This window comes from Oryctolagus cuniculus, chromosome 5 (assembly GCF_051225735.1).
Source record: "Oryctolagus cuniculus isolate XC-2025 breed Fujian yellow rabbit chromosome 5, ASM5122573v1, whole genome shotgun sequence".
In the NCBI taxonomy this organism is placed as follows: domain Eukaryota; kingdom Metazoa; phylum Chordata; class Mammalia; order Lagomorpha; family Leporidae; genus Oryctolagus; species Oryctolagus cuniculus.
The window spans coordinates 124,333,791-124,360,610 of NC_142871.1; the positions used below are offsets into that span (position 1 = coordinate 124,333,791).

The 26,820-nt window shown below is 44.4% G+C and overlaps 1 long non-coding RNA gene across 5 annotated transcripts in view; it reads right to left on the reverse strand.

Moving 5' to 3' along the window:
- Nucleotides 1–941: 941 nt before the first annotated feature.
- The window catches only part of LOC149126637 (uncharacterized), a 115,830-nt gene continuing 89,951 nt past the window's right edge, over nt 942–26,820 (reverse strand). For 4 of the 5 annotated variants that reach the window (XR_016234045.1, XR_016234048.1, XR_016234046.1 and 1 more), the window contains 2 exons: nt 18,639–18,793; nt 942–2,424 (listed from right to left, as the gene is read on the reverse strand). This is a non-coding gene — a long non-coding RNA (uncharacterized LOC149126637). Of the gene's footprint in view, nt 2,425–18,638; nt 18,794–21,193; nt 21,288–22,001; nt 22,788–26,820 lie in introns of those variants that run through there. The other variant, XR_016234049.1, reaches the window with a different exon arrangement.

Here is a 26,820-nt window from a genome sequence, read left to right on the forward strand (position 1 = left end):
CCTGGCTTCAGATCAGTGCCATGCACCGGTCGCAGCACGCTGGCCGCAGCGGTCATTGGAGGGTGAACCAATGGAAAAGGAAGACCTTTCTCTCTGTCTCTCTCTCTCACTGTCTCTCTCTCTCTCACTGTCCACTCCGCTTGTCAAAAAAAAAAAAAAAAGAGTTCACTGTCACTTGGGCACTTAGGTGTGGATTTGGAGTACAGAAGAGAAGTTTGGGTACTTCCAGGTCTATCACAAATGCCTTGAGATTGGGAGTTGTCAACACAAATGATATTTAGAATCCTTAGAGCAGGTTGTATAGGGAAAGAATAAATAGTAAGAAAATGACCAGGATAAGTGTCAAAGGTACTCCTGCATCTAGAGGTAATGAAAAGATGTAAGTCCAATAAAAGAGTCAGATAAAATGGCCAGGGAGTGCGGGAGGGGAGGCATGCATCCTAGAAGGGGGCCAGGGGAAGAGAGTTCTGAGAAGCAGAGAGTGATCAATTATGTCAAACATGTCAGAGACAGTCCAGAAATAAGTTTCCTCTGGATTTTGCATCAGGGAGGCCGTATACCATATTAGCAATAATAGATTTTGGTGATATTCCACATGAGGTCTGAAGGATGCAGGAAGAGCTGACTAATGACATAGGCAACACTTTCCAGAAGCTTGGCTAATGATGTAAACAGGATACAGTGGAAGCTAAGAGTGATGGGGTCCAGGGAGAGTATTGGTTTGCTTTTGTTTGGAGAGTCATTTGCACAAGTGGGAGGCTATTATAATGATCCAGACAAAAGTGATGAGTTGAAGATATGAATTAGATTATTAGAAGAGTAATATCTCAGAGACCCTGGGGACCATTGAGTCCACAATATAACATAAGCCACTTATGTACTTTTAAGTGTCCTAGTAACCACATTAGAAAACATATGACAAGGAATGAAACTAATTCCAATAATATATTTCATTTCACACTGTATATTAAAAATTCAGTCATTTCAACATGTAGCTAATATAAGCTTACTAACATTAATTAATGAGATATTTTTCACTCGTTTTCACACTAAGTGTTTTACATTTACAGCACATTTAAATGCAGTCTAGATGCATTTCAAGTGCTCAGTAAGCCACACAGGGCTGATGGCTGCCACACTGGACAGCTCAAGTATAGAGCATGGTAGAAAGATTGGCCTTTGGTAGAGTAAAGGACATTTTCTCCATTGAAAGAATGGAAGGAATAAGAACATAGCTACAGGAAGGTTTGAAGATTTGGTGGTGGATGAATGTGGGAGGACGGGGAAATTATTAAACATCATTCAATGGAACTGCCAATATGTCCATCAAACACTGCTTATCCCTTGAAATTCCCTTTTACTTCCTTAGTACTTCAGGCAGTCACCAGTTTTCTTGAGTCAGAATAAAGGTCATTTTTATGTTAGAGAGCCTCCCACAATATCTCAGGGAAACCTTTTTGAAGGAAAGGGTGACTGACTTTTTACATCTTCTCCTCTCACGCATTTGGAAAGAGAAAGTCTCATTCTGTGGCAAAGCAAGCGTAAGTTCTGGGTCCTCACCCCAGACTTGCCACTAACACTTCATGGTGCTGGGAAATTGGCTTGAGAGAGACAGACTGGTCAATAAGCATAATAGAAAAAGAAACAATGTGAAATACCAAGAGGCCACATCACAATCAATAATAATAACAATCACAGCAATGACAAAAATATACCCAGGACCAACTGCATCCTCCTGGTGTTGGAAGCTGATGAACTCCCTAAACCTATCTTGCACCTAGAGAAGAGAAAAAAAAAAAAAAACCCTACATGTGACTGCCTGTGTCCTTTCCCACATGTTCTTCGAGGTAAATCTAATCCACATGTTTCTGATTCATTTATACTTAACTCATCATACTGTTGTTTTCTAACAGCTATTTGATGGCCAAGAAGTCTTTCTTAAAGTTCTTTCCTTACAAATAGGATGTTGCGGTTTGCCAATAGAAAGAGAAAAGAAAAAAAAAGCTGATTCCCAAAGGTTTGAATTCAACTTGAAACTAAGAAATCATGAAGCTCGGATCAACTCTGGCCCAATGTCTTCTCATTTTTCATAATCATCTTTGTCCCCCAGGTGATTTTTCAACTTGGTTCCATGATGGACACAGTGAAAACGCTTGCACCGGATTGCATTTGAGACAAGTTGAACCAGAAAATGGGATACAAGCAGACAGGATGCCTGTCAGTGGCTTCGTGCTCCCGCTCTTGACGCCCCCTGTACCCCCTGGCATCTCAGCAGCTTTCTGCTCGCACAAACTGCTCCCCTAGGGTGGGGCTACTCCTGGCACTTGGAACCAGTTTCTTTCTTCATTTCCTCTTCTCAATGAAAGCTCTGTGTCAAAGGCTTCAGAAAAACAAAAATCCCAGAGCATGAAGAATTTCATGGCCCTGCAAAGAAACAGAAGATACATTAGGTCAGATGTGAGGTTGATAAACTCACCAACTCCCTTTAACTTAAGACTTTAATTAAAATGACCCTTGTGCGGGGGATTAAAAATAAACACCCATTTATGGTTTCTCGCAGAAACCCTGTAAAATCTACACAAATACACCGCTTCTGGTTTATTGTAGCTTCCTAAGACACCCTGCCAAGATGGATCTTATTCCTGCCATTTGGAATTAAGACAAATCTTTAGCAGCCCTCACAAGCAGAGACTCTGATCTTCCTCCATGTTTGTTTCTCTCTGGGCAGCTTGAAGACATGGGCCATTGGACGCATGTTACACTAGTAAGATGAGTTCATGAGGTCTCTCTGGTGAAGGAGCAAACTGTAGTCCAGGAGCAGTAACTAGGACACAAGAAATGTCTGAGGCTGGCGCCGCAGCTCAACAGGCTAATCCTCCGCCTAGCGGCGCTGGCACACGGGTTCAAGTCCTGGTCGGGGCGCCGGATTCTGTCCCGGTTGCCCCTCTTTCAGGCCAGCTCTCTGCTGTGGCCAGGGAGTGCAGTGGAGGATGGCCCAAGTGCTTGGGCCCTGAACCCGCATGGGAGACCAGGAGAAGCACCTGGCTCCTGCCTTCAGATCAGCGTGGTGCGCTGGCCACAGCGCGCCAGCCACGGCGGCCATTGGAGGGTGAACCGATGGCAAAAGGAAGACCTTTCTCTCTGTCTCTCTCTCTCACTGTCCACTCTGCCTGTCAAAAAAATTAAAATAAATAATAATAATAAAAAAGAAATGTCTGAAAAATATGCATATCTATATCAACAAAACTCAGAAGGTCTCTAGACCTAGTGGAATAGAGAAAGATGAATGGTTTGCAAAGCAAGGGAAAACTTTGAAAGACTCTGGAGGGGACTGGAAGGAAGAGAGCTGCGTGAGAAGGCTTGCAGTAAGTCACTGTGGAGACAGCTCCAACCACTGTTGTCCCAGTGAACAATGAATGACCGTCTCTAGCAAGCTTGACCAAGGTGACCATGGAGAAGGTAAGGTAACTCAGACCGTGTGACACATACCAGGTGAGGGCTATTTTGTTATTATTTTCTTGGAACAATGTGAGAAGACCCCAGTTTGGTGTATCTAAGCGGAATTTTTATTTTGAGGGGATCTGATACACTCACTGGGAAGCAGGTAGGACCATGGAAGACATGAAGTCGAATCTTTGGACTCGGAAGGAGGATTTTCCTGGTTCTCTCAGAGGCTAGGCATTCACTGTGCCCAGACTCTGAGACATGGATCCCTGGATCCACTCTAGAAGTGAGGATGAGCTGTCCCTGGGAAGGTGGAAGGAGCCGGTAGCAACAGCAATGTGGCCATTTTTGGGCAGCCAGGGTGCGGGCAGCGTTGTGATGGCCCACAGACACGAATGGGTGTGTCTGGCGTTCCAGCACCAGCTGGGAGGTCAAAAGCGAGCAGGCCTGGCCCTGCGAACTCGAGGGCTCCATTCTGAGGCTGGAGTGAGCTCATCACCAGCGGACACCCCAATGGGAAAGCAGAGGCAACGTGAGCTCACTGCACATGAGCCAGAGGCAAGATAAGAAACCAGAAACCCTGCTGGTCTGATCTGAACGCAGACTGCCGCAAAACTCAGAAACACCCGAGTGACGTGTGGGAAGTGGCATCTGTCCAGTAAGTATGCAAGCAGGGACGCGTGCTCTAACAATTTTGGACATTAAGAAAGCAGAACTCAGTTCTTTAGAACATATGTATGAGAGCCTATGTAGGTGGGGGCCCCAGCGCACTGCCAAGTTCTGTTCTTGAAGACTTGCACTTGAGGGTTGATTTGCATTTTTTTAAAACGTAAAGAAGGCAGAGTTTGTGTTAGCTGAGTTATACTCCTGGATGGCCACAGATTTTCCAACCTGATGGGGTGCTCCTTCCTTGAATTTAAAAAAAAAAAAAAAAAACCACCTGAATCCCTATTCCACACCCAAGAGGATGCCAGCTCCCTCACTTGGGGCCAGCCCCCGCATGCTCCTCTCACTCCCCCTCCTCCTCGGGCCAGTGCTGACTCCCATTTCCAGTTGGCCCTTCCTTGAGGGTGCTGTAGCTCTCCAACTCCATCCTCTCCTCGGTGGGGATACGGCATCTCCCCACACCCCTCCCACAACATGCAAAATCCCCCTTGCTTCTCACAAATTGTGATGGACTTGTGGTATGTATGACAGGAAAACAGCATTTACTTTTTCGTTTCTGCCCTCCACCTCTTACAGAGAGTATATCCTAGGAACTGGAAGATCTTTAATAAACTGAGTCCCAGGTTACCATCCTCAAAATTCTGATCTTTCACATATCGATGGCCACATGATGAAGGGAATTTTTATAGCTTATGGGTAACTTTGGGGTAGATCATAGATATTTAAGGAGGATTTGCATTGTTTCTTGTCTAAATTTCCAGTAGAATCTACATTCCTCATTGTAGAAATGCTCTGTAGCTTGAGTTAGCTTGGTAGGAGGAGGGAGTTTTATATATAAGAAAGTGCTCTAACCTGGGCCAGTGTTTTGGCACAGCAGGCAAAGCTGCCACCTGGGACGCAAGCATTCCATATGGGTGCCAGTTTGTGACCTGGCTGCTCCATTTCTGATATAGCTCCCTGCAACTGGCCTGGGAAAAGCCAATGGACAGATGGCCCAAGGATTTGGGTGCCTGAAACCCACATGGGAGAGCTGCAAGAAGCACCTGGTTTCAACCTGGCCCACCCCTGGCCATTGCAGCCATCTGGGGAGTGAACCAATGGATGGAATATCTCTCTCATTCTCTCTCTCCCTCTCTTTGTAACTCTGATTCTAAAAAAAAAAAAAAAAAAAGATTTTTTTAAGTGTTATCCCTGATCCAAGGCTGGCAGAGGATGAAACCAGAGGCTTCTCTCGCAGAGTGGAAGCACATGCACTGTGTATATTAAAGGGAAGACTAACTAGAATCCATGGAATTCAATACCTTAGGAAGTCAATAGAACTCAGAGAACTGCAGAGGCGGCAATGGGAAAGGGGCAGCCAGGAGGACTGGGGCCTGATCTAGGATGGCCTCTACTTAGCACAGTGACTCATGGAAGTCACTTCACCACCTAACACATGGAAGACTTGAGAGCTGTTCTAAGACCCCATCCACACATCTCACTGTCAGTGACTCCTACATTGTATTTTTTATCCTAAATATATTTATAATCTTTAGGATCTCTTTCTTGTGGGTCAAACAGAATTCTCTTTGATTAAATGAGAACTAGGGAAGCCTCCATCCTTGGAAGATCATCTTGGATGCTTTATTATACATATACATGTTCCCTGGTGTACACACATGCACGCACACACACACACACACACACACACACCCTGGCCATGAACGTCCTGTCTATCTGGCTTATCCTTCGTGTCCATCTCCAGCTGGTCTCCACCCCAGGAGGCTGATGTGTGCATAGATTCCATCAACAGACTCCCGGGTCTTCTACTTCCCACTGGGCCATGGCGTCGCAGAGAAGGAAGAGAGTGAATTCTGAGTAACTAGTCTACCTGACTTACGTGAGGTATCCTGGGAACTTATTACCTGAACTACCCCTCTCTCCCTGTAAGGTGTCCCTGGGCTGCTCTCTCTCACTCTTCCTCTCAGAGTCCTCCTGCTTTCTGGTTCTGACAACGTCCTTCCCCTTCACACTCCATCCCCTCCTAGGGGTCTAGCGGTGGTAATGCCTCTGCTGCTTCCAGACCTTGTTCCCAAACCTTCCTGTGGGTTCCTCTGCCTGCCGCTGCCTGCACCTGTGTAATTAGACCTTGCAAATAAACTCTCACAGAATTATTCTAATTGCAGGCCACCATGTGTCCCTATTGAAACCTTATACAGTGAAAGATTTATAAAAGATTTCCAGACTTCAACCTTGTGAGCTGGTGACAGAAAGGAAAAAAAATCCAATGAGCTTCAGTTGCTTGAGAAGAAAATGGTATATATTTTTAAAAATATACATGTTTTACATGAGTTAAAAAAAAGTTTTATTTTTCAATAATATTAATAAATGTAGGTTAGGGAAAATAAAAAGAGCTAAAATTATTGATAAAATTTGGGGGAAAATACCAGCTTTTGAAATAGGACAAAAACTTGAGTCATAAATTTTATCAATAAGCACTCATGACTTTTTATAAATACATCTATTTCTATGGTCATATGATCCACATAACTAGGGCACAATGTTTAGTATGCACACAAAAATCCCACCACAATGAAGAAGTGTAGTGAATTAGGCTATATATCTATTTTTGCATCAAGGTTTTTTTAGACTAACGATATCAATGAAGAAACAACTACTGAACATTTCATTACTTGGGGTATATGTGCATTTCTACTGATAATTCAAACTGTATATTTGGGATAGTGATAATTCCAAAGTTGAAAACAAGTTATGCACTTGCTCCTCAAAAGAAAAATATACCTGACTGTCTCAGGAAGGCAAACAGTCTTACCCAAAGGAAGAAGTCCATAAAAGAAATAGAAACAGAACTCTGAACAGCGAGAGCACAAGCAGATTATAAAAAGTGCACGGCTGAGAAGCCCCTGTTCCTCTCCTCTGCTTCTCCCATCCAAGTACTAACCAGGCCTGAGCCCGCTTAGTTCCGAGATCAGAAGAGATCCGATGCATTCAGGGTGGTATGGTGGTATGTTTCTTAGGCCTTGTCCATCACACTTGGCTCAGAGCTGAGCATCTAATGGGTCTTTAGAGCATGAGCCTGATTGCTGACCAAGTGACACATGCACACATCTGCAGCCAGATTAATACCTCATTTCTTTGCCATATTGTCAGTATATTCCCCAAATAAATAAAACTCTTGCATTTAAAGTTATATTTTTAATGAGATCATAAAAGTTTCTAAAAGAAAATACACACTACTCTAACTTCTTCAACAGAAAATTCTCTACATAGTGTAAATTGTAAACAATGAGTCGTGATGGTTCTAATTATGAGCATCAGTCATTTTACGCAGCCCTCACATTCTGTCAGGGGTCTTTAGCAATCATCGGCCTATTTATTATCTTTAAACGGCTTTCCAAACAGCTGAGCCAGTGAAGCCTCTCTCCCAGTCTCTAGAGACTTCCATCTGCTGGCACCTTTTGGTCCAAGAATAAAACCTGAGAGTTGGCATTTACAGGAAATAGGTTTTCTGTCTGGGAAGGACCCAGAATTGTGGCTGAAACCACATTAAAGAAATCTTTTGGAAGTTATAACCATTACCACCAATGAGATTGTTAGGGAAATAAAAAGACAGCTCCAACCAGGAGTAAAATACACCGAAGGACAACACCCCTAGCCTGAAGCCCACCTGAATTCACCCTCCATGGGTTCTCCAAGCTTCTTCATGCCCATGAACTCTGAATGAAAGCTCATGCTCTGCTCACTACATCAGAGAAGCAGCCTGTTGCCCTGGTTATGGGAGAGCCCATTGGGCAAACAGCTCTGCACAAAAACCAGGAAAGCCTATGACTAAAGCTTATCCAACATTGAAGAAAGACTGATCCCATAAAAGAGCAGGATCCAATAAATGAAGAATTCAGTTTGGGGGCTGGCATTGTGATGTAGTGAGTTAAGCCACCACCTGCAATGCCAGCAACCTATGTGATTGCTGATTCAAGTCCTGGCTGCTCCACTTCCGATTCAGCTCCCTGCTAATGAGCCTAGGAAAGCAGTGGGAGATGATTCAAGTGGCCCCTGCCACTGCAGTCTATTGGGAAATGAACTAGCAGATGGAAGATCTCTCTCCCTCTCTCCATCTGTCTCTCCCTCTCACTCTGTAATTCTCTATGCAGAGAATACAAATGATAGTTTTTAAAGATTTATTTATTTTATTTGAAAGGCAAAGTTAGAGAGAGGCAGAGGCAGGGAGAGAGAGGTTTTCCATTCCGCTGGTTCACTCCCCAATTAGCCGCAATGGCCAGAGCCGTGCCAAACCGAAGCCAGGAGCCAGGAGTTTCTTCCGGGTCTCCCGCATGGGTGCAGGGGTCCAAGGACCTGGGCCTTCCTCTATTGCTTTCCCAGGCCATAGCAGAGAGCTGGATCAGAAGTGGAGCAGCTAGGACTCGAACCAGCACCCATATGTGATGCCGGCACTCCAGGCAGCTGCTTTACCCATTACGCCACAGCAGCAGAACCCAAATGATATTTTTAAAGGTAAAATTGGTATTCCTAGAAAATTAAGATGACAATGCAGTAGAAGCCAAGAACAGGTTGGTACAGAACAAGAAACATTTAAGAAACAAGAGTTCCTGGAAATAAAAAAAAAGTAGTTTTAAAATAAAATATATCAATTATAGAACAAAGTAGCCTGAAAACCAAGGTGGTGGTCCAGAATCTGTAACTGAACAAACTTCTCAGAATGAGGAGCAGTACGACAAAGAGATGGAAAATATGATAAGAAAGGTAAGAGGCATATATATGCAATAGGAGTTTTAATGAAGAGAGCAGAGACAAGGAAGAAAAAAAAAACTCCCTGAAAAAAGGAGGAATCTTCAGATTGGAAGGGGCCCATGAGCCCTCAGAAGAATGCCTAAGAAGGTCCCACATAGGAATAGGAGATTGATCAGAATTTTAAAAAGTAAGATATAAAGGCTTTTAAGAGAAAAAGACACTCTCATAAGATAATTTGGATCAAATTCACATCAAACCCTTTGTAGCTAATGGTACCTAAAAGAAGTCAGTTAAGCAATGCGAATGCCAGCAGCCTTCAAAGTGTTCATTAAAAATGGAATTAAAGGCTTTATTTTGGTGCAAAAACATTGGAAACCCACACATGGTTTTTTCATGATCTGCATTTCTCATGAACTTTTTGAAGATTCCCCTCGTACACAAACGAGACAAGCAAGGGACTCAGAGAATGCACCTGCATATCATGTAAGGAGGCTGTGGGCTGTGGGCAGTTTCTTGCCAAATATTACTGCTAGCTTCTTTTCCTAAGAGAAGCTCAATTTCTTGGTGGTGAAGAGGCACTAATGTACCCAGATAAAATTTTTCCTGATGCCAGACACCCTTAAAGCTAAGAATGGTCCTGTGGTGGTGAATGTTTGGCACAGTTGACACTGCTTGGTGCACTCACATTCCATATCAAAGAACCTGGGTTTGGCTGGCGCCGCGGCTCACTAGGCTAATCCTCCGCCTTGCAGCGCCGGCACACCGGGTTCTAGTCCTGGTTGGGGTGCTGGATTCTGTCCCGGTTGCCCCTCTTCCAGGCCAGCTCTCTGCTGTGGCCCGGGAGTGCAGAGGAGGATGGCCCAAGTGCTTGGGCCCTGCACCCCATGGGAGACCAGGATAAGTACCTGGCTCCTGCCTTCGAATCAGCGCGGTGTGCCGGCTGCAGCGCGCCAGCCATGGCGGCCATTGGAGGGTGAACCAATGGCAAAAGGAAGACCTTTCTCTCTCTCTCTCTCTCTCTCTCACTGTCCACTCTGCCTGTCAAAAAAATAAAAAAAAAATTAAAAAAAAAAAAAGAACCTGGGTTCATTTCTCAGCTTTTCTTCCAATTCTAGTTTCCTGCTAATGTGCACTCTGGGAGTCAGCAGGTGATGACTCAAGTAGTTGGGTCCTTGCCACCCACATGGGACACCAGGATTGAGTTTCTGGATCCTGGATTCAGCTTGTTCTAGCATTTGGAGAATGAGCCATCAGTGGAAGATCTCTCTCTCTCTCTCTTTAGATAGATAGATAGATAAATAAATATTTTAAAAAGAGTGCTCATATGGCCCAGTCCTAGCCAGTGTGTGTAAGCAGAAATTGATCATTGCAACTCTCTGAGTAGACTTTTCAATGTCTGATTGCTTCATCCTTTTGCTCTTCTCCTATCTACTTTTCAGAACATGGACTTGATGCTAGAGGCTAACATCATGTTGTGATCAAAAGGACCAAGGCCCACACAATACACATGCTACCAAAAGAAAAGACAGAGCCTGGATCCCTAAGGAAAAAATGAAATCATAAAAGTAATAAAAGCAATGTGGGGAAATTAACGCTAAGAATTTTAGAGGAGACAGGGTCATTCTAGGTATGACTCAGAAAAATGAAGATTAGTTAACTTGACAAATTGCATTTTTAAAATTTCTGCATGGAAAAAAATAACCCTAGGGAAGTAAAGTAATTGCAGGCAAATTGGAAAAAAAATTGCAACTCATATCATAAAAAGCTAATTTCCTCAAATACAGTGAAGTTCCTACAAATTAAATAGAAAAAATGACTTGACTCAAATAGAAAAACAGGTGAAAGATAAGAACAATTCACAGGAAAAAGAATATATTCACTTTTATAAAAAAGATATTCCACTCATAAGAAGATTAATGCAAACTGAAACTATGGTGAAATACCATATGTATACTCCTGTCTAAGTTTGTATATTCAAATACTATTCAGAGTAGATAAATAGGAAAATCGCCTTTGGATAAAAGGATTGGATAGCTAAGAGACAATGACAGATGAAACTTTACTTTTCATCAAATACTCTTCTTTTAAAGTTGAATGTTTTACTTTGATATAATTGCAGATTCACAGGCCATGGTGAAAAAAAAAAAAAAAAAAGAGAGAGAGGTACCCTTACACTTCATCCAGTCACCCCTCAGGGGAAACAACTTGCAAAAATACACAGGGTCACAGCTAGGACACCGACAGTGAGTGACACATTCAAGAAGCAAGCGGGGCATTTTTATCACAGCATCGCTCCCTTTCACTTACCTCTCGCCCCCAATCCTCTTCACTACCTGGCAGATGCTAGTTTGCTATTTCTATAACTTCGTCATTTCAAGAATATCATACAAATACTGTGTGGGCTGCAGGCTGTCCGGCTTGGCTTATTCCACGTTTTTGCTTCCTAGCACGAAACAATTCAAAGTGGAAAGTGTGTATGGGAAAGCAGGATTTATTTAGAGTAAAACCAAAGTGCACACTCAGGAAATAAGTCAGGCCTGCTCCAGAGACAAAGTCGCATGAACAAACAGCCAAAATGCAAAAGACCCCCAAACAAGAAAAATAAATTAATAAAACCTTGTCTACAAGGGGAAAAATAAACAACAACAAAGCAAAGCAAAGCCCCCCTTGACCACATGGGTCCTTCTCTTTATACACTTTGGGGTTCATAGCTGGTGTTGGCTGGGGTAGAGCCTAACTGGACAGATTTTGGGCGAGGCTCAAGCACTGCTCCAATCTCTGCCTTTTTCTGGAAATACCGGAAGTCTCATGGTGCATGATGCGAGTGGGAGTGCCCCCATGGTGATTTTATTATAGTAACCTAAAGGTCAGGAGGCAGGGAACACATCCTGTAGGTATATTGGATTCTTCCAGCTAGCATATTGTGAAACCTATGGTTTGCAGTAGGGAGGGTGGGGGCATGGCGGTTCCTGGAAGGTGGGCCTGGACGGCACACAGAAAGGGAGGCTTAGGTTGGTGCACACAAATCAAGGCAGCTTGGATGGTGCACAGAACGAGATTGTCACACAGGTGCAGCCAGTGTGTTATGCAGGGCTGGCCACAGCTGTCCCACTGCAAGTCACCCCCCAGGTGACAAACCACTTACCAATCAGCAGTCTTTGAGGGTCTCTTGGAGCTGTCCAACAGCTCCTCCACCTGCCTACAAATCATCTCACAACCACACACTATGCAGTCTTCGGGAGTCAGCATTTATATCTCAGCATACTTCTCTGGAGATTCATCTAAGTCCAGTGGATCAATAATTTCTTCTGTTTCATTGCTGTGATACTCCATGATACAGACACACAACAGATTTTTTAAAAAATATATTTATGTAAATAAATATTTATTTATTTGAAAGGCAAAGTTACAGACAGGCAGAGACAGACACAGAGAGAGAGAGAGAGGTCTTTCATCTTCTGGTTCACTCCCAAATAGCCACAGTGGCCGGGGCTGGGCCAGTGCCCCATGTGGGTGCAGGGGCCCAAGAACTTATTCCACCTTGCACTGCTTTCCTAGGCTGTAGCAGAGAGCTGGATTGGAAGTAGAGCAGATGGAACTTGAACCGGCACCCATAAGTGATGCTGGCACTGCAGGCGGCAGCTTTACCTACTATGCCTCTGTACCGGCCCTCAGATTGATTTTTTTAAAGTGTTCATCTGTTGCACTGGGGTCACTCTTAGGTCTTGACTATTTTGAATAAAGCTTTTATAAACACTGGTATATAGATTTTTGTGTGAACACAAATTTTTCTATCTCTGGGATAAATTCCCAAAGGTGTAACTGATGAGTGGAATGATTGGTTTCTTAAGAAACTTCCAAACTTTTGTAGCTCCATCATTTTACATCCAGGCCATTAATGTATGAGTGATCCAGTTTCCTCACACCCTCTCCAAATTTGGCTATGTCAATACTTTTTTTTTTAACCATTTTGATAGGTGTTTAGTTGCTTTAATTTTAATTTTCCCAGTGGCTAATGACTGCTGAGCAAACTTTTCATGTGCTTCTCTACGGTCTGTATATCTTGTTGGTGAAAGTTCTCTTCATATATATATATATGTGTGTGTGTGTGTGTGTGTGTGTGTGTGTGTATTCTGCCCATGTGTTGTTTGTGTATTACTGCTGACTTTACAGAGTTCTTTACATAGTCCAGATACTATGTCTTTGTCAGATATGTCATTCGTAAGTTTCCCCTTCTCTGTAGCCTCTTAACAGAGTCTTTCGGTGAGCAAAATTTGGAATTTTAATGAAGTTATCACTTACTCTTTTTTTTTTTTTTTTTTGACAGGCAAAGTGGACAATGAGAGAGACAGAGAGAAAGGTTGGTTCACCCTTCAATGGCCGCTGTGGGTGCGCTGCGGCCGGCGCATCGTGCTGATCTGAAGCCAGGAGCCAGGTGCTTTTTTTCCTGGTCTCCCATGGGGTGCAGGGCCCAAGCACTTGGGCCATCCTCCACTGCACTCCCGGGCCATAGCAGAGAGCTGGCCTGGAAGAGGGGCAACCAGGACAGAATCTGGCGCCCCGACCAGGACTAGAACCGGTGTGCCGGCGCCACAAGGTGGAGGATTAGCCTATTGAGCCGCGGCGCCGGCCATCACTTACTATTTTACAGATTACACTTTTGGTGTAAAATTTAAAAATTCTTTACTAATCCTATATCCTGAAGACATTATGTCTGCTTTATAATTTTAGGCTTAATGTTGAAGTTCATCCTCCATTTTGAGTTAACTTTTGTGTAAGTCAAGGTTATTCTGCAGGGGAAAAGTGCTCTCTAGATGGCCAGTGCCCCAGTTTCATTCATTGGAAAGGCTGCCCTTCCTCCTCTGGATGGCTTTTGCAGCTTTGTCAAAAATAAGTCAAGCATCATCATTTTAAAAAAATCATCTATTATTGTTCACTTTATGTTTCTGTTTGGGAGCAAACTGTTGAAATCCTTACTTAATGTATACTAAGCTGATCTTCTGTATATTAAGATAATCGAAAATGAATGTTGATGTGAATGGAAGGGGAGAGGGAGTGGGAAAGGGGAGGGTTGTGGGTGGGAGGCACGGTATGGGGGGGAAGCCATTGTAATCCATAAATCGTACTTTGGAAATTTATATTCATTAAATAAAAGTTAAAAAAAAATAAGTCAAGCATATTTGCATGGGTCTAATTCCAGGTTCTCTATTCCGTTCCTGCAGTGTATGTGTCTGTCACACCACCAGCAGCCCACGGCATGTGTGGCTGTGAATCTTTCAATCAGGTGCACTCCCGGTCTGGTCTTATTTTTCAAAATTGTTTTAATTATGCTCATTCTTTTCCTTTCTAGGATTTTGACAGGAATTGAGTTAAACCTGCCTATCAATTTGGGGAGGACTGACATCTTTACTATCTTGTCTTTTGCCATTCAGATAAGGCCCCGTAGGGTTTTTGCAGATAATCTTTTTTTTTTTAAGATTTTATTTATTTATTTGAGAGGTAGAGTTACAGACAGTGAGAGGGAGAGACAGAGAGAAAGATCCTCCCTCCGTTGGTTCACTCCCAAAATGGCTGCAAAGGCCGGAGCTGCACCCATCCGAAGCCAGGATCCAGGAGCTTCTTCCAGGTCTCCCATGCGGGTGCAGGGGCCCAAAGACTTGGGCCATCCTCCACTGCTTTCCCAGGCCACAGCAGAGAGCTGGATCGGAAGAGGAGCAGCCAGGACTAGAACCGGCGCCCATATGCGATGCTGGCACCACAGGCAGAGGATCAACCCACTGAGCCACAGTGCCGGCCCCTGCAGATAATCTTTATTATCCTGTTTTTAAATCCTACTCTGCTTTTTTTTCCTACAAGTTCATCATGAATGGTTGTTAAACTTTGCCAAATGCTTTCATTGGGACAGTTGATATTCTCAGGTGATCCTTTTCCTGTGGACTGTTAATATAGAGAAATTGTGTTCATTGATTTTCAAATATTGTAATAGCTCTGCATTCTTAGAATGTACAAAAATCAAGGATTATTAATGCAAACCAGTTGTGTTCTCTCTAAATTTGACCTAAAGCGTCCTTTCCCTGACCTCACTACACGTCCTCACCTGCTGGAGAAGTTACCCAGACTGGCTGGCTTTGATGGACACTTATCCAGGCAAAGATCACAGGACTGTGATGCTAGTACAAATCATGGGGTAGCCAGTGTTCCAAAGAAGACTGTGTTGTGGACACATCAGGTTAGAGAAAGAAAAATGAGGGGCACACCATGCCAACCTTGCTGTCTGTAAGACCCAGTGATGGACAATCATTCATTGGCCAACAGTGCTACTGGAAAACAATGCAGCTGGTTAATTATACCTGCATCCATAAGCATGCAGAAGAGCAGTAAGGGAGACCATATCAAGCTGTTGTTGGAATGTAGCACTCATAACCCAGAAATGCTCATATTAGCTTAATTTGCCTTGCTACAATCTTAGAACTCATTCTCCATTTTTATAGGTGTGGAATAAATTCTTTTCATCAACTTCCACATTAATTCGATGCTAGGTCCTAAAAATAGCCATAGGCCTTGAACATTGCTAACAGGCTAGGTTAAGGCAACTGTGAGAGATGAAACTTGGAAGCTGCTCCTTCTAGCCCAATGTCTGTATAATATTTAAGTGGCCTGGAAAAAACAGGCAAGGTTTGGTGTGCCTAGTCTCCTTCTCTGGATCCAAGACCTCCAGGGAAGCCAGAAACAGAGGCAAATCTCCACTTGGAAACAGAGGCCATCTATAAATCTGATTCTCTCACATGAGTCATCAAGGCAGGAATTTATATATGCCTATGAAAGTGGAAAAACATTGTCCAGCATTTTAAGTTAAGGGGCTCTCTTTTCTATTTTTCTTCCTTAGATTAGTGTTTCTCAAACTCCTTTCATTATTACTCCCACCAAGGAGTAAGGCAGCTGCTTTTCTCATCTTTCTCATCTTCCGCCACCTTCAGGAACGTGAGCAAGCACTGATAAAGTTAGGCACTTGGCTTTGCCCACTTTTTTTGATCCATTTCCACTGGACATGAGCAGCATGGTAGAACCCAGGTAGAAGGAGGCAGGGAAACAAAAGCTAAACTGTGCTGTGGTCCTAAGTTTTGCAGGGAAGGTGGTGGCTGAGTTTGAGGGAACATCTAACATTCTTCACCAATTGGTGTGATGATTCCCTGAAGGATAAACACGGAACTGCTTCCTTTATAGAATACCTTCTGTCAACTGGGCTCTGTTGAATTGCCCTTCTTGCCTGGGTGAAGGCATTTTTAACAACATCTGAGGCTAGAGCATACCTTTCCTGTCACCCTTAATTATCAATGCAGTCTCAGTTCTGCACAAGTCAGGGCTATCAACTCTAAATCTCGGCATTACTCCATTTTCCATGGATATAAAGAAATAGCTGAGGCTGACTACTTTATAAAGAGAAGAGGTTTGTTTAGCTCACAATTCTGCTGGTTCAAGCACATGGTGCCAGCATTGGCTTGGCTCTGGTGAGGGCCCTATGCCAAATGGCATCACAGCAGTGGGAGCAGACCGTAGAGCCAGAGATAAGCGAGAGGCCGGGCTTGCTCTTTTTGTAACAACTCACTCTCATGAGAACTAGATCAATTCCTTCCAAGGGTGATGCCTTCAATCATGTCTCACTAGGCTGCACCTCTTAAAGATACAACCACCTTTCATATCCAGCTTCAAACACAAGGATTCTCTGAACACTCACTCAAATCATATCCAAACCATAAGTGATCTCCAATTCTGTATTCAATGGGAAGTTCTTCTCTTTTCATCTCCCCAGCTGCCCTTGGGGCTCAAGTGACCTATCCAGGGATGGGGTACGGTCTGCCCTCATACGCCTCTGTCTTCCTTTTCCTCACTCCTGTGTTGAGGTGGCCAGTGCAGGATAGAAGGCATGCATCTCATGTGAATTGCTTACAGTGAGAGTTCAGATTTTTTCAGGCTTCACCTGAGTGAGTTATAACAACTGACTCAGTCCATTATCTATGAACTCAGCCTTGAGGTGGTTCCATCAGCTTTGGTGATGGGGCGCTCAGTTTAGGGAAGTTCCCCTGGGCACAGGTGGCCCCTTGAGAGACTAAGAATGTACCTCACTTGTCTTCCAGTCAATGGATTCATCTAATTGCTCTGATAGCCCAAACTACTTTGGTCTCTAGAAAGACTGTTGCTCCAAATCAAAATTATCTTTCTTAACTCCAATTCTGGGGCCCATGGCATACACAGGGCCCATTTTACATACTCTCAGGAAGCAGTAACTATAGAGAGAAAGTCCTCATCCCTGCCTGGTGGCATACCACATAATGTATCCCCAGAGTTCTTTCTGCTGCTCTAGTGACCAAGATACGGATTTTCAATCCTGGTGATCAGACATCATAACCAAGGGTAAAATGTTCAGCTTCTATGGTTGCATCCTGTGTCTACATGAACACTTAGGAAGGCTTCCCTTGCAGTCTCTAGTTTTTGAATTCAGAGACAGCAGAAGCCTCCTGAAAAGGAGAAGGGAGAAGGGTGTGAGGGGGCTCAGGGCACTCTTTCAAATAGGCAGCTTTACCCCACTCCCAGCTGCTTCCTGATAACTGCTTGGAATAAAGGGTGGGAAGTAGTAGAGGCCATACTTCTTGGCAAGCCCAAGGGTAATGCCTGAGCCATTAATAAAAAAAAAAATCTCCTTCTCCCTCCTGGTTTCTCCCTGAAGACTTTGGTTGCCTTGCTCCCATGATGATGACTTGCAAACGTGCCTTTAGGTTGTTCCTGTAACAGACGCAGCCACCACTCCAACAGATTTCATTTCCACTGCTCAATCCTATGTGGCTTGACCTCTGGGTCTCAGGACAAATTTTCAAGAGAGGAAATTGATTGGTTCTGCTTTGGACAGAGGCTCACTACCAGCTATGGACAAAGAAGCAAGTCATTGGGTAAATACATGTCTTCATGGGCCTATTTATGAATGTGGGCCTACGGTTACAGAGTCTGAATCATCACTCCAACCAAGCTGAGGCACCTTGGAAACAGAAAGGTGGAGTCACTAATAATCCCCCAGGGACAAGAGGCATGAACCAGGACTGTTCTGAGTCAACCCAGATGCATGCTCATCCTCTCAGTAGAAACTTCCAAAGACAGAAGAAGAGATAGGTTTTCCAGGTACATTTATGCCATAGTGGGACACAAATCATTCAAGAAGTTCCTTGAGAGCAGGAAGGGTACCTTGTATCCCTTTTCACACTCGGGTCTAACACAATGTCTGTCAGATGGGGAGTATTCAATAAATACCTGTGGAATGGACAACAATTTAACAAATTCAAGGATCTTTTTTTTTTTTAAAGTTACTTTTTACATGTGAACCTGGAATAGTCTTCCTAAGAAAAGGAAAAATGGGGCCAAGTATCTGGCATAGTGGTTAAGATGCCAACATCCTATATTGGAGTGCCTGGATTCAAGTCCCATTACTACCTGCTATACGTACCATGGGAAGCAGCAGGTGATGGCTCAAATACTTGGATCTGGGCCACCCACATGGGACACCTGAATTGGGTTCCTGGCTCATTGCATTTAGGGAATGAGCTAGCAGCTGGAAGATCTCTCTCCCTCTCTCTATCTCTCAATAAGAAAACATTTTAAAACAGAAAAGGAAAAGAAAATTCTCCTTAGAGGCATTGTTATAGCCTTGTCAATCAAGTTTCCTATGTAATGCATTGAGGATTTTAAATCTTAGAATAATGCCCTTCTTTATAATTCAGCCTAAAACAAACCTGCACCAATGTTGATCCATAACATCTTTTATTCCTAATGAGAAGCCTCCATTTGCAACCTTGGTGATTCTCAAGTTGCAGTCAGAATGGTGGCCCTTGTCCACAGGGTTATCTTGGCATTGCCTTCTCTCTTTCTCATGGTTGCATAATGGCACCTACAGGGAAAACAAAGCAGGGAAATAGAGTATGATTGGGAAGAAGGGAGACAGAAGAAAGAAGGTAAAAGGCAAGAAGATTCCTAAATACAGGAGCAGCCTGGAAAGTCTATAGCCTGTCTCTGCAGCATGTCAGATACACGGTACAGACTCTCAGCTGCCCTCTCGCTCAGGGCCTCTCAGCTCCTTTCCCAATCCAGGTTGTCCCCAGGCATCCACAGCCATCGTGAAGCACGTGTCTGCAGGCACCTCCGGGACTGACATCTTCATAACCAGCAGAGGCACCTGCATGAAGCGGGGCGGACCTACCTGCAACCATCCGCCATTCTTCTGACCACTTGGATGACACAGCCATGGACCCCTCACTCTGTTAAAAATGACTATCAGCACCACATAAGGAAATGTCCCTTCTTCATTTTAGAGGGTGAGGCCGCTACCTTATCATTTAGTATGCTTTTTATTTTTTTTTAAGATTTATTTATTTATTTATTTGAAAGTCAGAGTTACACAGAGAGAGAAGGAGAGGCAGAGAGAGAAAGAGGTCTTCCATCCGATGGTTCACTCCCCAAATGACCGTAACAGCCAGAGCTGCGCCAATCCAAAGCCAGGAGCCAGGAGCTTCTTCCAGGTCTTCCACACAGGTGCAGGGGCCCAAGGACTTGGACCATCTTCTACTGCTTTCCCAGGCCATAGCAGAGAGCTGGATCGAAAGAGGAGCAGCTGGGACACGAACCGGCACCCATATGGCATGCCAGCGCTTCAGGCCAGGCTTTAACCCACTGTGCCACAGCACCAGCCTCCCTAGTATGTTTTTTAAAACAAGCTTATATTTGACAGTTTTCTACAAAAATATGATCTGTACAATGAAGAGAAATCAAAAAGACATATAAAGAAAGAAGCAGCACCTTCTTCCCTGTCTCCCCCTTCACATTTTGAAATTACATTTTTTATTTCTTTAAATTGTCACACGTTATCTTTTGTTGCTGTTGCCTCTGAACTGTAGCTTGTTTTTCCTTCTAAGATGATATTGTCTGGACTGAAATATGGGCTGAGTTATGCCAGTTTCTCTAGGAGGAGAGCTTCCCACCCCCCGACCTTGTTCCGTGGGAGACACTCTCATGCCAGGCATTTCGCCTGCCTGGGTGGCAGCGCCCTGAATCTCAGACATAAAGCCTCAGCGTATTTAACTTGGCTTTCAGAAGCCTCCTTGCAAACTCGAACTTAATGAGGACAGGAAAATTATTACAGAAGTGTTCCTCGTGGAGCACAGAGGGAGGGCGCATTTGCCATCGGTCGGTGACAACGGGCCACAGCCCACCATGTGTCTCTGCCAACTCAGCCTCCCAGAATTTCCCTGAGGCCTCCCTGCCTCAAAAACACAATAAACAGTCCACGCTGTTTACTGGAGAGGGCTCTGACTCTCACCCACCATTCACCAAGGCCCTGGGTGGCCTGACCACCCTTGCTTTTAAGTTGGAAAAATGAGAAATTCAGGCTTACACAAGGCACTGAATTCTCACCTGGAAGAAGAAAACAGAAGGAGAGAATGAGCCTCAAGAAATCACTTTGTGAGGCCAGTGCTGTGGCATAGTGGGCTAAGCCTCTGCCTCTGCCCATATGAGCGCTGTTTTGAGTCCCGGCTGTTCCTCTTCTGATCCAGCTCTCTGCTTATGGCCTGGGAAAGCAGTGGAAGATGGCCCAAGTCCTTGGGGACTCTGCACCCCAGTGAGAGACCAGGAAGAAGCTCCTGGTTCCTGGCTTCAGCTCATCTCCAGCCATTGCAAACATTTGGAGAGTGAACCAGGGGATGGAAGACCTTTCTCTCTGTCTCTCCCTCTCTCTCTCTCTGTAACTCTACCTCTCAAATAAATTAAAAGAAAGAGCTTGAGCATGAAAACCTGAATGCATTTAGATGATAAGGAAAATAGAAGGATCATAGGCTTGGCTCGCCTTTGAAGATTTCAGGCCAGTTTTTAATGGTGTACGCCCATGCAAATGCCATCTTTTAGGCCATAGCTTGCTAAACTCCAGCCTATGAGCCACATCTGGCTAGTGACTATTTTGTAAATAAAGATTTATTGGAACACAGCCACACCCACTTGTTTACACACTGTCTGGGGCTGCTTTTGTGTGAGAAGGCAGAGCTGAGTATTCCCAGCAGAAACTGTACGTGCCCCACAAAGCCAAAAACTTTTAATACCTGGCCCTCGACAGACAAGCTTGCGAGCCCGGCTTAGACCAACACACACACAGTCTCATTTTCCTCACTAACTTAGCATGAGGAAGTTTGCATATCAATGCAGAGGTAGAAGCCTATGAACTTGTCATTGTGTTCTGCACCAGAAGTTTTTCCTGGAGCCAGGTTCAAACACGGGCTGTGAGTCCTGACTCCAGGCTTACCAGCTGTCAAATCCTGGGCCAGGTACATGTTGAGCCATAACCTCTCACGCTTCCGTTTTCTCTTCTGCATTTGAGGACAGCAATGGGACCTGTCCTGTTAGGTTTTAATGAGGATTAAAAGAAGAGATACAGACAGTGCCTGGCCGTAGCGTAGCCTCGGTGACCACTGACTCCTCAACGTTTCCTTTCAGTTCTGTCCCCATCCCTTTACTCACTCCCACCACTGCCCCAATGCCCCATGAGACTTCTGTGTATCAGAAGAGAGGCAAGAAACCCATTTTGCAATTTCACAAGATCTACGTTCCTACAACCCCTTTGCAAGAATACTTCAAAAAGTTCATGGAAACTCAAAATAAAAGATACATTGATTTTGGTGAAAAACAAGTTTTGAAATCCACACCTAGAGGTGCCTTCAAAAAGTTGGTGGATAAATGCATGGTGTCAGAAAACTAGGCAGGGATTTCAAAAATTTTTGCCCTGAAATCAATTAACCTTTCATTTCCATTCCTCCGTAAATTTTGGAACACCCCTGTAATTTTTCCTAAAACCAGTTCAGGGTCCATGCACTGGGTGTTCTAGAACATGGGCTATAGATTGTCCCCTGACAAATCTGCACTGCCTGCTGCAGAGCAGGCCAGCCTTGGCTGCACAGGGAGCTGCTCCAGGCCCTGTCCCCACCCACCCCGTTACTACCATTCACTCTCATGCCTCTGCAGGTCATTGTTCCTTGGATAAAACCACTCGCCTGGGCTCAGCACCCAGCCCTTTCAAAGCACTTAATACAGAGTGGCTCTCCACATGCACTTACCTGTGTGCCACAAAGACTCACCAGGTACAAAATTGCCAAGCTGGGTTTGAAGACAGGACAACAAAGCAGGCTGTTGCTCAAAGCGAGGTCTGGGAGTAGAGGAGTAATTTGCCCCAAGCACCCAGCCCTGTGTAACCCCTTGACAGCATTGCTGAATCAATTAGCTTAATTAAATGAGCTGGAAAATTACTCCCACAAGTAAGTTGCCATAAAAGGCGAGTCTTAATTTGGCCTAAAGGAAAGCAAACAGCTCTCCCTGTGTCTTGCCAGAGTCTACGAATGGGGAATAATTGGCAATTTGTGTGTGTGTGTGTGTGTGTATGTGTGTTAAGGCCACGGAACAAGTATGTTTTTGATGACAAGCAATAGAAGCTTTCCCTGGTATAAAGAGAGAGTTTCTAATTAAGGGATGGTGTGATTGTGTGTGTTGGCAGATAAGTCACATGTGTACCACAAATGTCTAGGGCCTGAGACCCGCCCCACCGCAAGGAACAGGGACTCAGGCCAAGGTGGACCTCTGGGCACACAGCTCACACCAGCACAGTGGGCTCTGCTTCTGCTTCCACCCCAGGAGGTATCCCCAGTGTGTGGCTCCATCCCAGGCAACCTGGAGAGACAGGCTGTGAAGTTTGAAAAAGCGCAAGAGGGATGACGCTGAGAAGTGCGCTGTTCATGTAGGGAGCTGACGGAAACGTCCAGATGAGACACAGCTCTGGCATGGGCTGTGACAGCGTGGATGCCGTCCTCTTCTGCCGCCTGGAACCCAGTCTCTGGGACCTTCTGCCCCTGCCCAGCACCTAGCCCCAGCGCCATCCTAGGGGGAACCTCAGAACTCCTGCCTTATGGAGAAGGCTTCAGGTTCCTGGAAGATCTCAGAAAGCGACAGCTACAAACCCTCCAAAAAGGGTCTGGGTTCTTTTTTTTTTTTTTTTTAAGTCTATTTCTTATGTGTTTTTAAAGGATCTATTCCTCCATAGAGCTGCGGAGAGGGAGAAAATCTCTGTTCTACCTGGGTAATTAAAATACTGAAATAACCACAGGATGTGAATTTCCCAACAGCCTATTCCCAAGTGACCGGTCAGACCTGAAGCCAAAGGGCAGCTCAGATGCACAAGGCCAGCACAGGGTTCTCAGCCAGCTGGGCTTCTTCCCCTTGATTTCCTGTCCCCTCCTATAAAATGCCGCTCTTAAGCTCCTATGGTTTGCCAACGTTTCCTTGGGAGCCTCAAGCTCATCCCTGTCTTGGGCTCCTGGAATCCTGGACAGGGGTCTACGCTCTCTTCACTGGGGACAAGTGAATGATTAGCTAAAGACTCAAAATGGGGGAAGAATCAATAAACCTGAAAGATACTGAACAAGAGGGCCCTTGACGTGATGGGGGAAGACTCAACTAACACAAGCCTTTAGCTGAATGAGGGCTATGGGCCTGACACCTGCAGATGTCATGAAAATTAGTGCCAGTCCTGCCACATCACAGAAGGAAGGAGGTTCAGTTTTTAAGATGTTAAGTTTAGAGGCCATATGGCTTGGGGTTAAGAGTATTGGCTCTGAAACTAGCTATAGGGAGGAAGGGAGTGTGGGAGGAAGGGAGGGATAGAGGGAGGGAAGGAGAGAGGGTGGGAGGAAGGGAGGGAAGAGGGAAGGGGGGCAATTCCATATCTGTCATGTGCTGAGCTCTTTTGCAGACATTCTCTCATTTAAATCTCTGTAACAAGCATTTGGTTAGCAGATGGGATACCACGTGGGTCCTGGGTCTGCTCCTACATCCAGCTTCCTGATGCTGTGCACCCTGAGAGGCAGCAGGTGATGGTTTAACTGGTTGGCCAGCGCCACCTGTGTGGGAGGCCCAGATTGAGTTCCTGGCTCCTGGCTTCGGCCTGGCCCAGCCCTAGCTATTGTGGGTGTTCTAGAGTGAACCAAATCTCTGTGTGCCCTCTCTCTCTCTCTGTGTATTCTCTCTCTCTCTCTCCCTCTCTCTCTCTCTCTCTGTCTGCCTGCCTTTCAAATGGAAAAAAAAAAAAAGAAGAATTATTTTAAAAGCCTCTCCCAAAACCTATGGAATTAATTAACCAAAAAAGTGCATTTTAATGAGGTCCCTTTTGATAAAGCTCAGAAATCACAGAATTGAATATTGCATGTTCTCTGTAGCCTTCAGTCCACCCTTGAACTTCACTCTGTCCCTGACCTCAACCCTGAGCCCCATCCTATCCTCAGCCTCCTCTCATCTCTAAGATGAGGCTCAGGTAGGAGTCAGGAAGGTGTGATGTTGTCTTCTTCAGAGCTTATGTGATAATTTTCTAAGACTCATACTGTAAAAATGGATTTTAATGTTTACTTTTAGCTCTCCTTAAAAATGAAAGTAATAAATGCTTCTTGCAGCAAATTAAATAAAACAACAATAAAAGAAGAAAATTTTAATAATTCCTCCCCAGGTCCCACTCCAGGTGATAATTAATGGTAATAGTAGGTCATTCTAAGGTATCTGAACATCACAGATACAAACATATGCAGCCAATGGATATGGATTCTAGGACTCCAGCTGATGGCAAAATTCAAGGACGTGCAAATATTTTACATAAAATGGAGTAGGCTTTGCATAAAACCATATTCTCCTATATACTGTGATCATCTGCAGATTACTTATAATACTTAGTACAATGTAGATGCTATGGAAATAGCTGTTATATGTATTATTGAGGAAATAATGACTGAAAAATCCCTCCATGTTCAGTGTACACACAACTTTTTTAGTATTTTCAACCTGCAGCTGGTTGAATATGTGAGGGTTGAATGTGTTTTTAAAGCTCAAATTTTGATGATCTTCTTTCAGCATCATAAGATTTGGTGTGATTGTCAAAATCTCTACCATGGATACAAAAACACAGAGTCAAATTGTCTTAGTACCCACTATTATCCCCATTTGATGCATGAAGGAGCTGGACTCCAGAGAGATTAAATGACTGGCCCAAATTCAGAGCACTAGACAGTGACTGTTCCAGGAATCCAAAGCCATGCTTTGTTCTCTGAGTACTTGTCTTTGACTTCACTGCCTTGGCCTTCATTCAGGACTTGCGGTTGAGATGCACAGACAAGACATCATCCACTTACCCATCTTCCTCCCCTGCTCCTACCCAGGACTCGATCTACTTTGAGCGTCCAGGACCATGAAGCAGCCTGAACAAATCCCTCTACACACCCTGCTTCATTCTCCTGTTATACCCCAACAACTTGCTGTGTAGGATCAGCCTGAAGAATGGCTACCAAAAATGATTCTTGTTGGGGCTGGCTTTGGGGTGCAGCAGGTTAAGCTACCACTTGAGAATCCAGCATCCCATATGGGACCATTGGTTCAAGTCCCAGATGCTCTGCTTCTGATCTAGCTCTCTGCTAATGCACCTGGGAAAGCAGTGGAAGTTTGGAGCCCTATCACCTGTATGGGAGACCCAGGTAGAGTTCCTGGTTCCTGGCTTCAGCCTGGCCCTGCCTTGGCCGCTGCAGACATTTGGGGAGTGAACCAGTGGATGAAATATCTCTCTCTCTCTCTCTCTCTCTCTCTCTCTCTGTTTTTCAAATAAATAACAAATAAATCTTTTTAAAAAATGTTTCTTGTTAAAGGAAAAGAAGTCAGAACCGATTCTTCAAGGAAAAGAATGAGAGGTGCCATTTTTTTTTTTGAAACCTACATGGATTTTAAATGGGCCGGATGTCATTTTTTAGCATTACATAAAAATCAGGCAAATGGATCCATGGGAGCAGTTCCTACATTTCATTTTCTTTTAAGTTATTTAATTATGTGGGCATGATCTGTTGCTTAGGGAGTGGGGAAGCTCTTGAGGTGGGGGCAGGGAGCAGACCTCAGAGAAGTGTGTGACCTGGCCTTTGAGAGTATCCCCAGGTCGCAAATTCTTCATTAAAGCTTCTCAGGCTCTCTGGTTCCTGCCCAAGTCCTCTGGGTTTTTCCCCCTCATTGTGCTGTATGCAGGGAGCTTTCCTCTGAAATCTGAACACACAAAGCCAGTGTTCCTTCAGTCCACCCTCAAGAAGGCGACAGAATGAGCCAGAGATGACTTGCTACCCAACTCTGTAGAAATGGTAGGGCAAAGATTTTGTTTTACTTTGTTAAGGGACAACAAGCTTCCACAGTTAGTCATCAACTCACTCAACAAACACACCAGAGACCGGAATCTGGAGTTCTCTTGTTGTCCTAGCCCGGAGGTTACTCACAGATCAAATGATGCTGGTGTTTTCTCTGCCCCTTCAAGTCTGACAAGTGTTGACTGTCTCTTGTTTCGTGGTATCTAAGGTTGTTTTTTTTTTTCCAATTTTAAGCATGTACCCTGATTGAAAATGAATGCCTTTATTTAAAATAAATAATATTTGTCACCTTTAAGGAGATGTATTGTATCCCAAGCTGAGAAGCAAGCAGCCAGAGCCCGAGGTTTGGAGAGAAGTGAGTGGAAATGGGCTGGATGGACATTCCTTCTCCTACTCAGTGCGGCTTTGGGTCCACTGTGGTCTAATTATGACACAGACTTACCGGTCTTAGTCACCATGGACCCAGACACAGCTGCCAAGGAGGAGTAAGAAATGTGTGTCCAGTCTGGTGATCAGTGGCACAGAGATAGGTAAAATAAATACATAAATAAATAAATAAAATAAAATAAGCCAGAAAGTTCTTCCTTTCCTAAGTAAAGACAATAAGGATGCAGCAGCCTTACCAACACCTTCACCATTCACCACACTTCGGAAGAAGTTGAGCCCTCCGACACTGTGTCCCCACAAGATAGCACAGTTGCAGGTAGCAACACTGCCCAGCAGT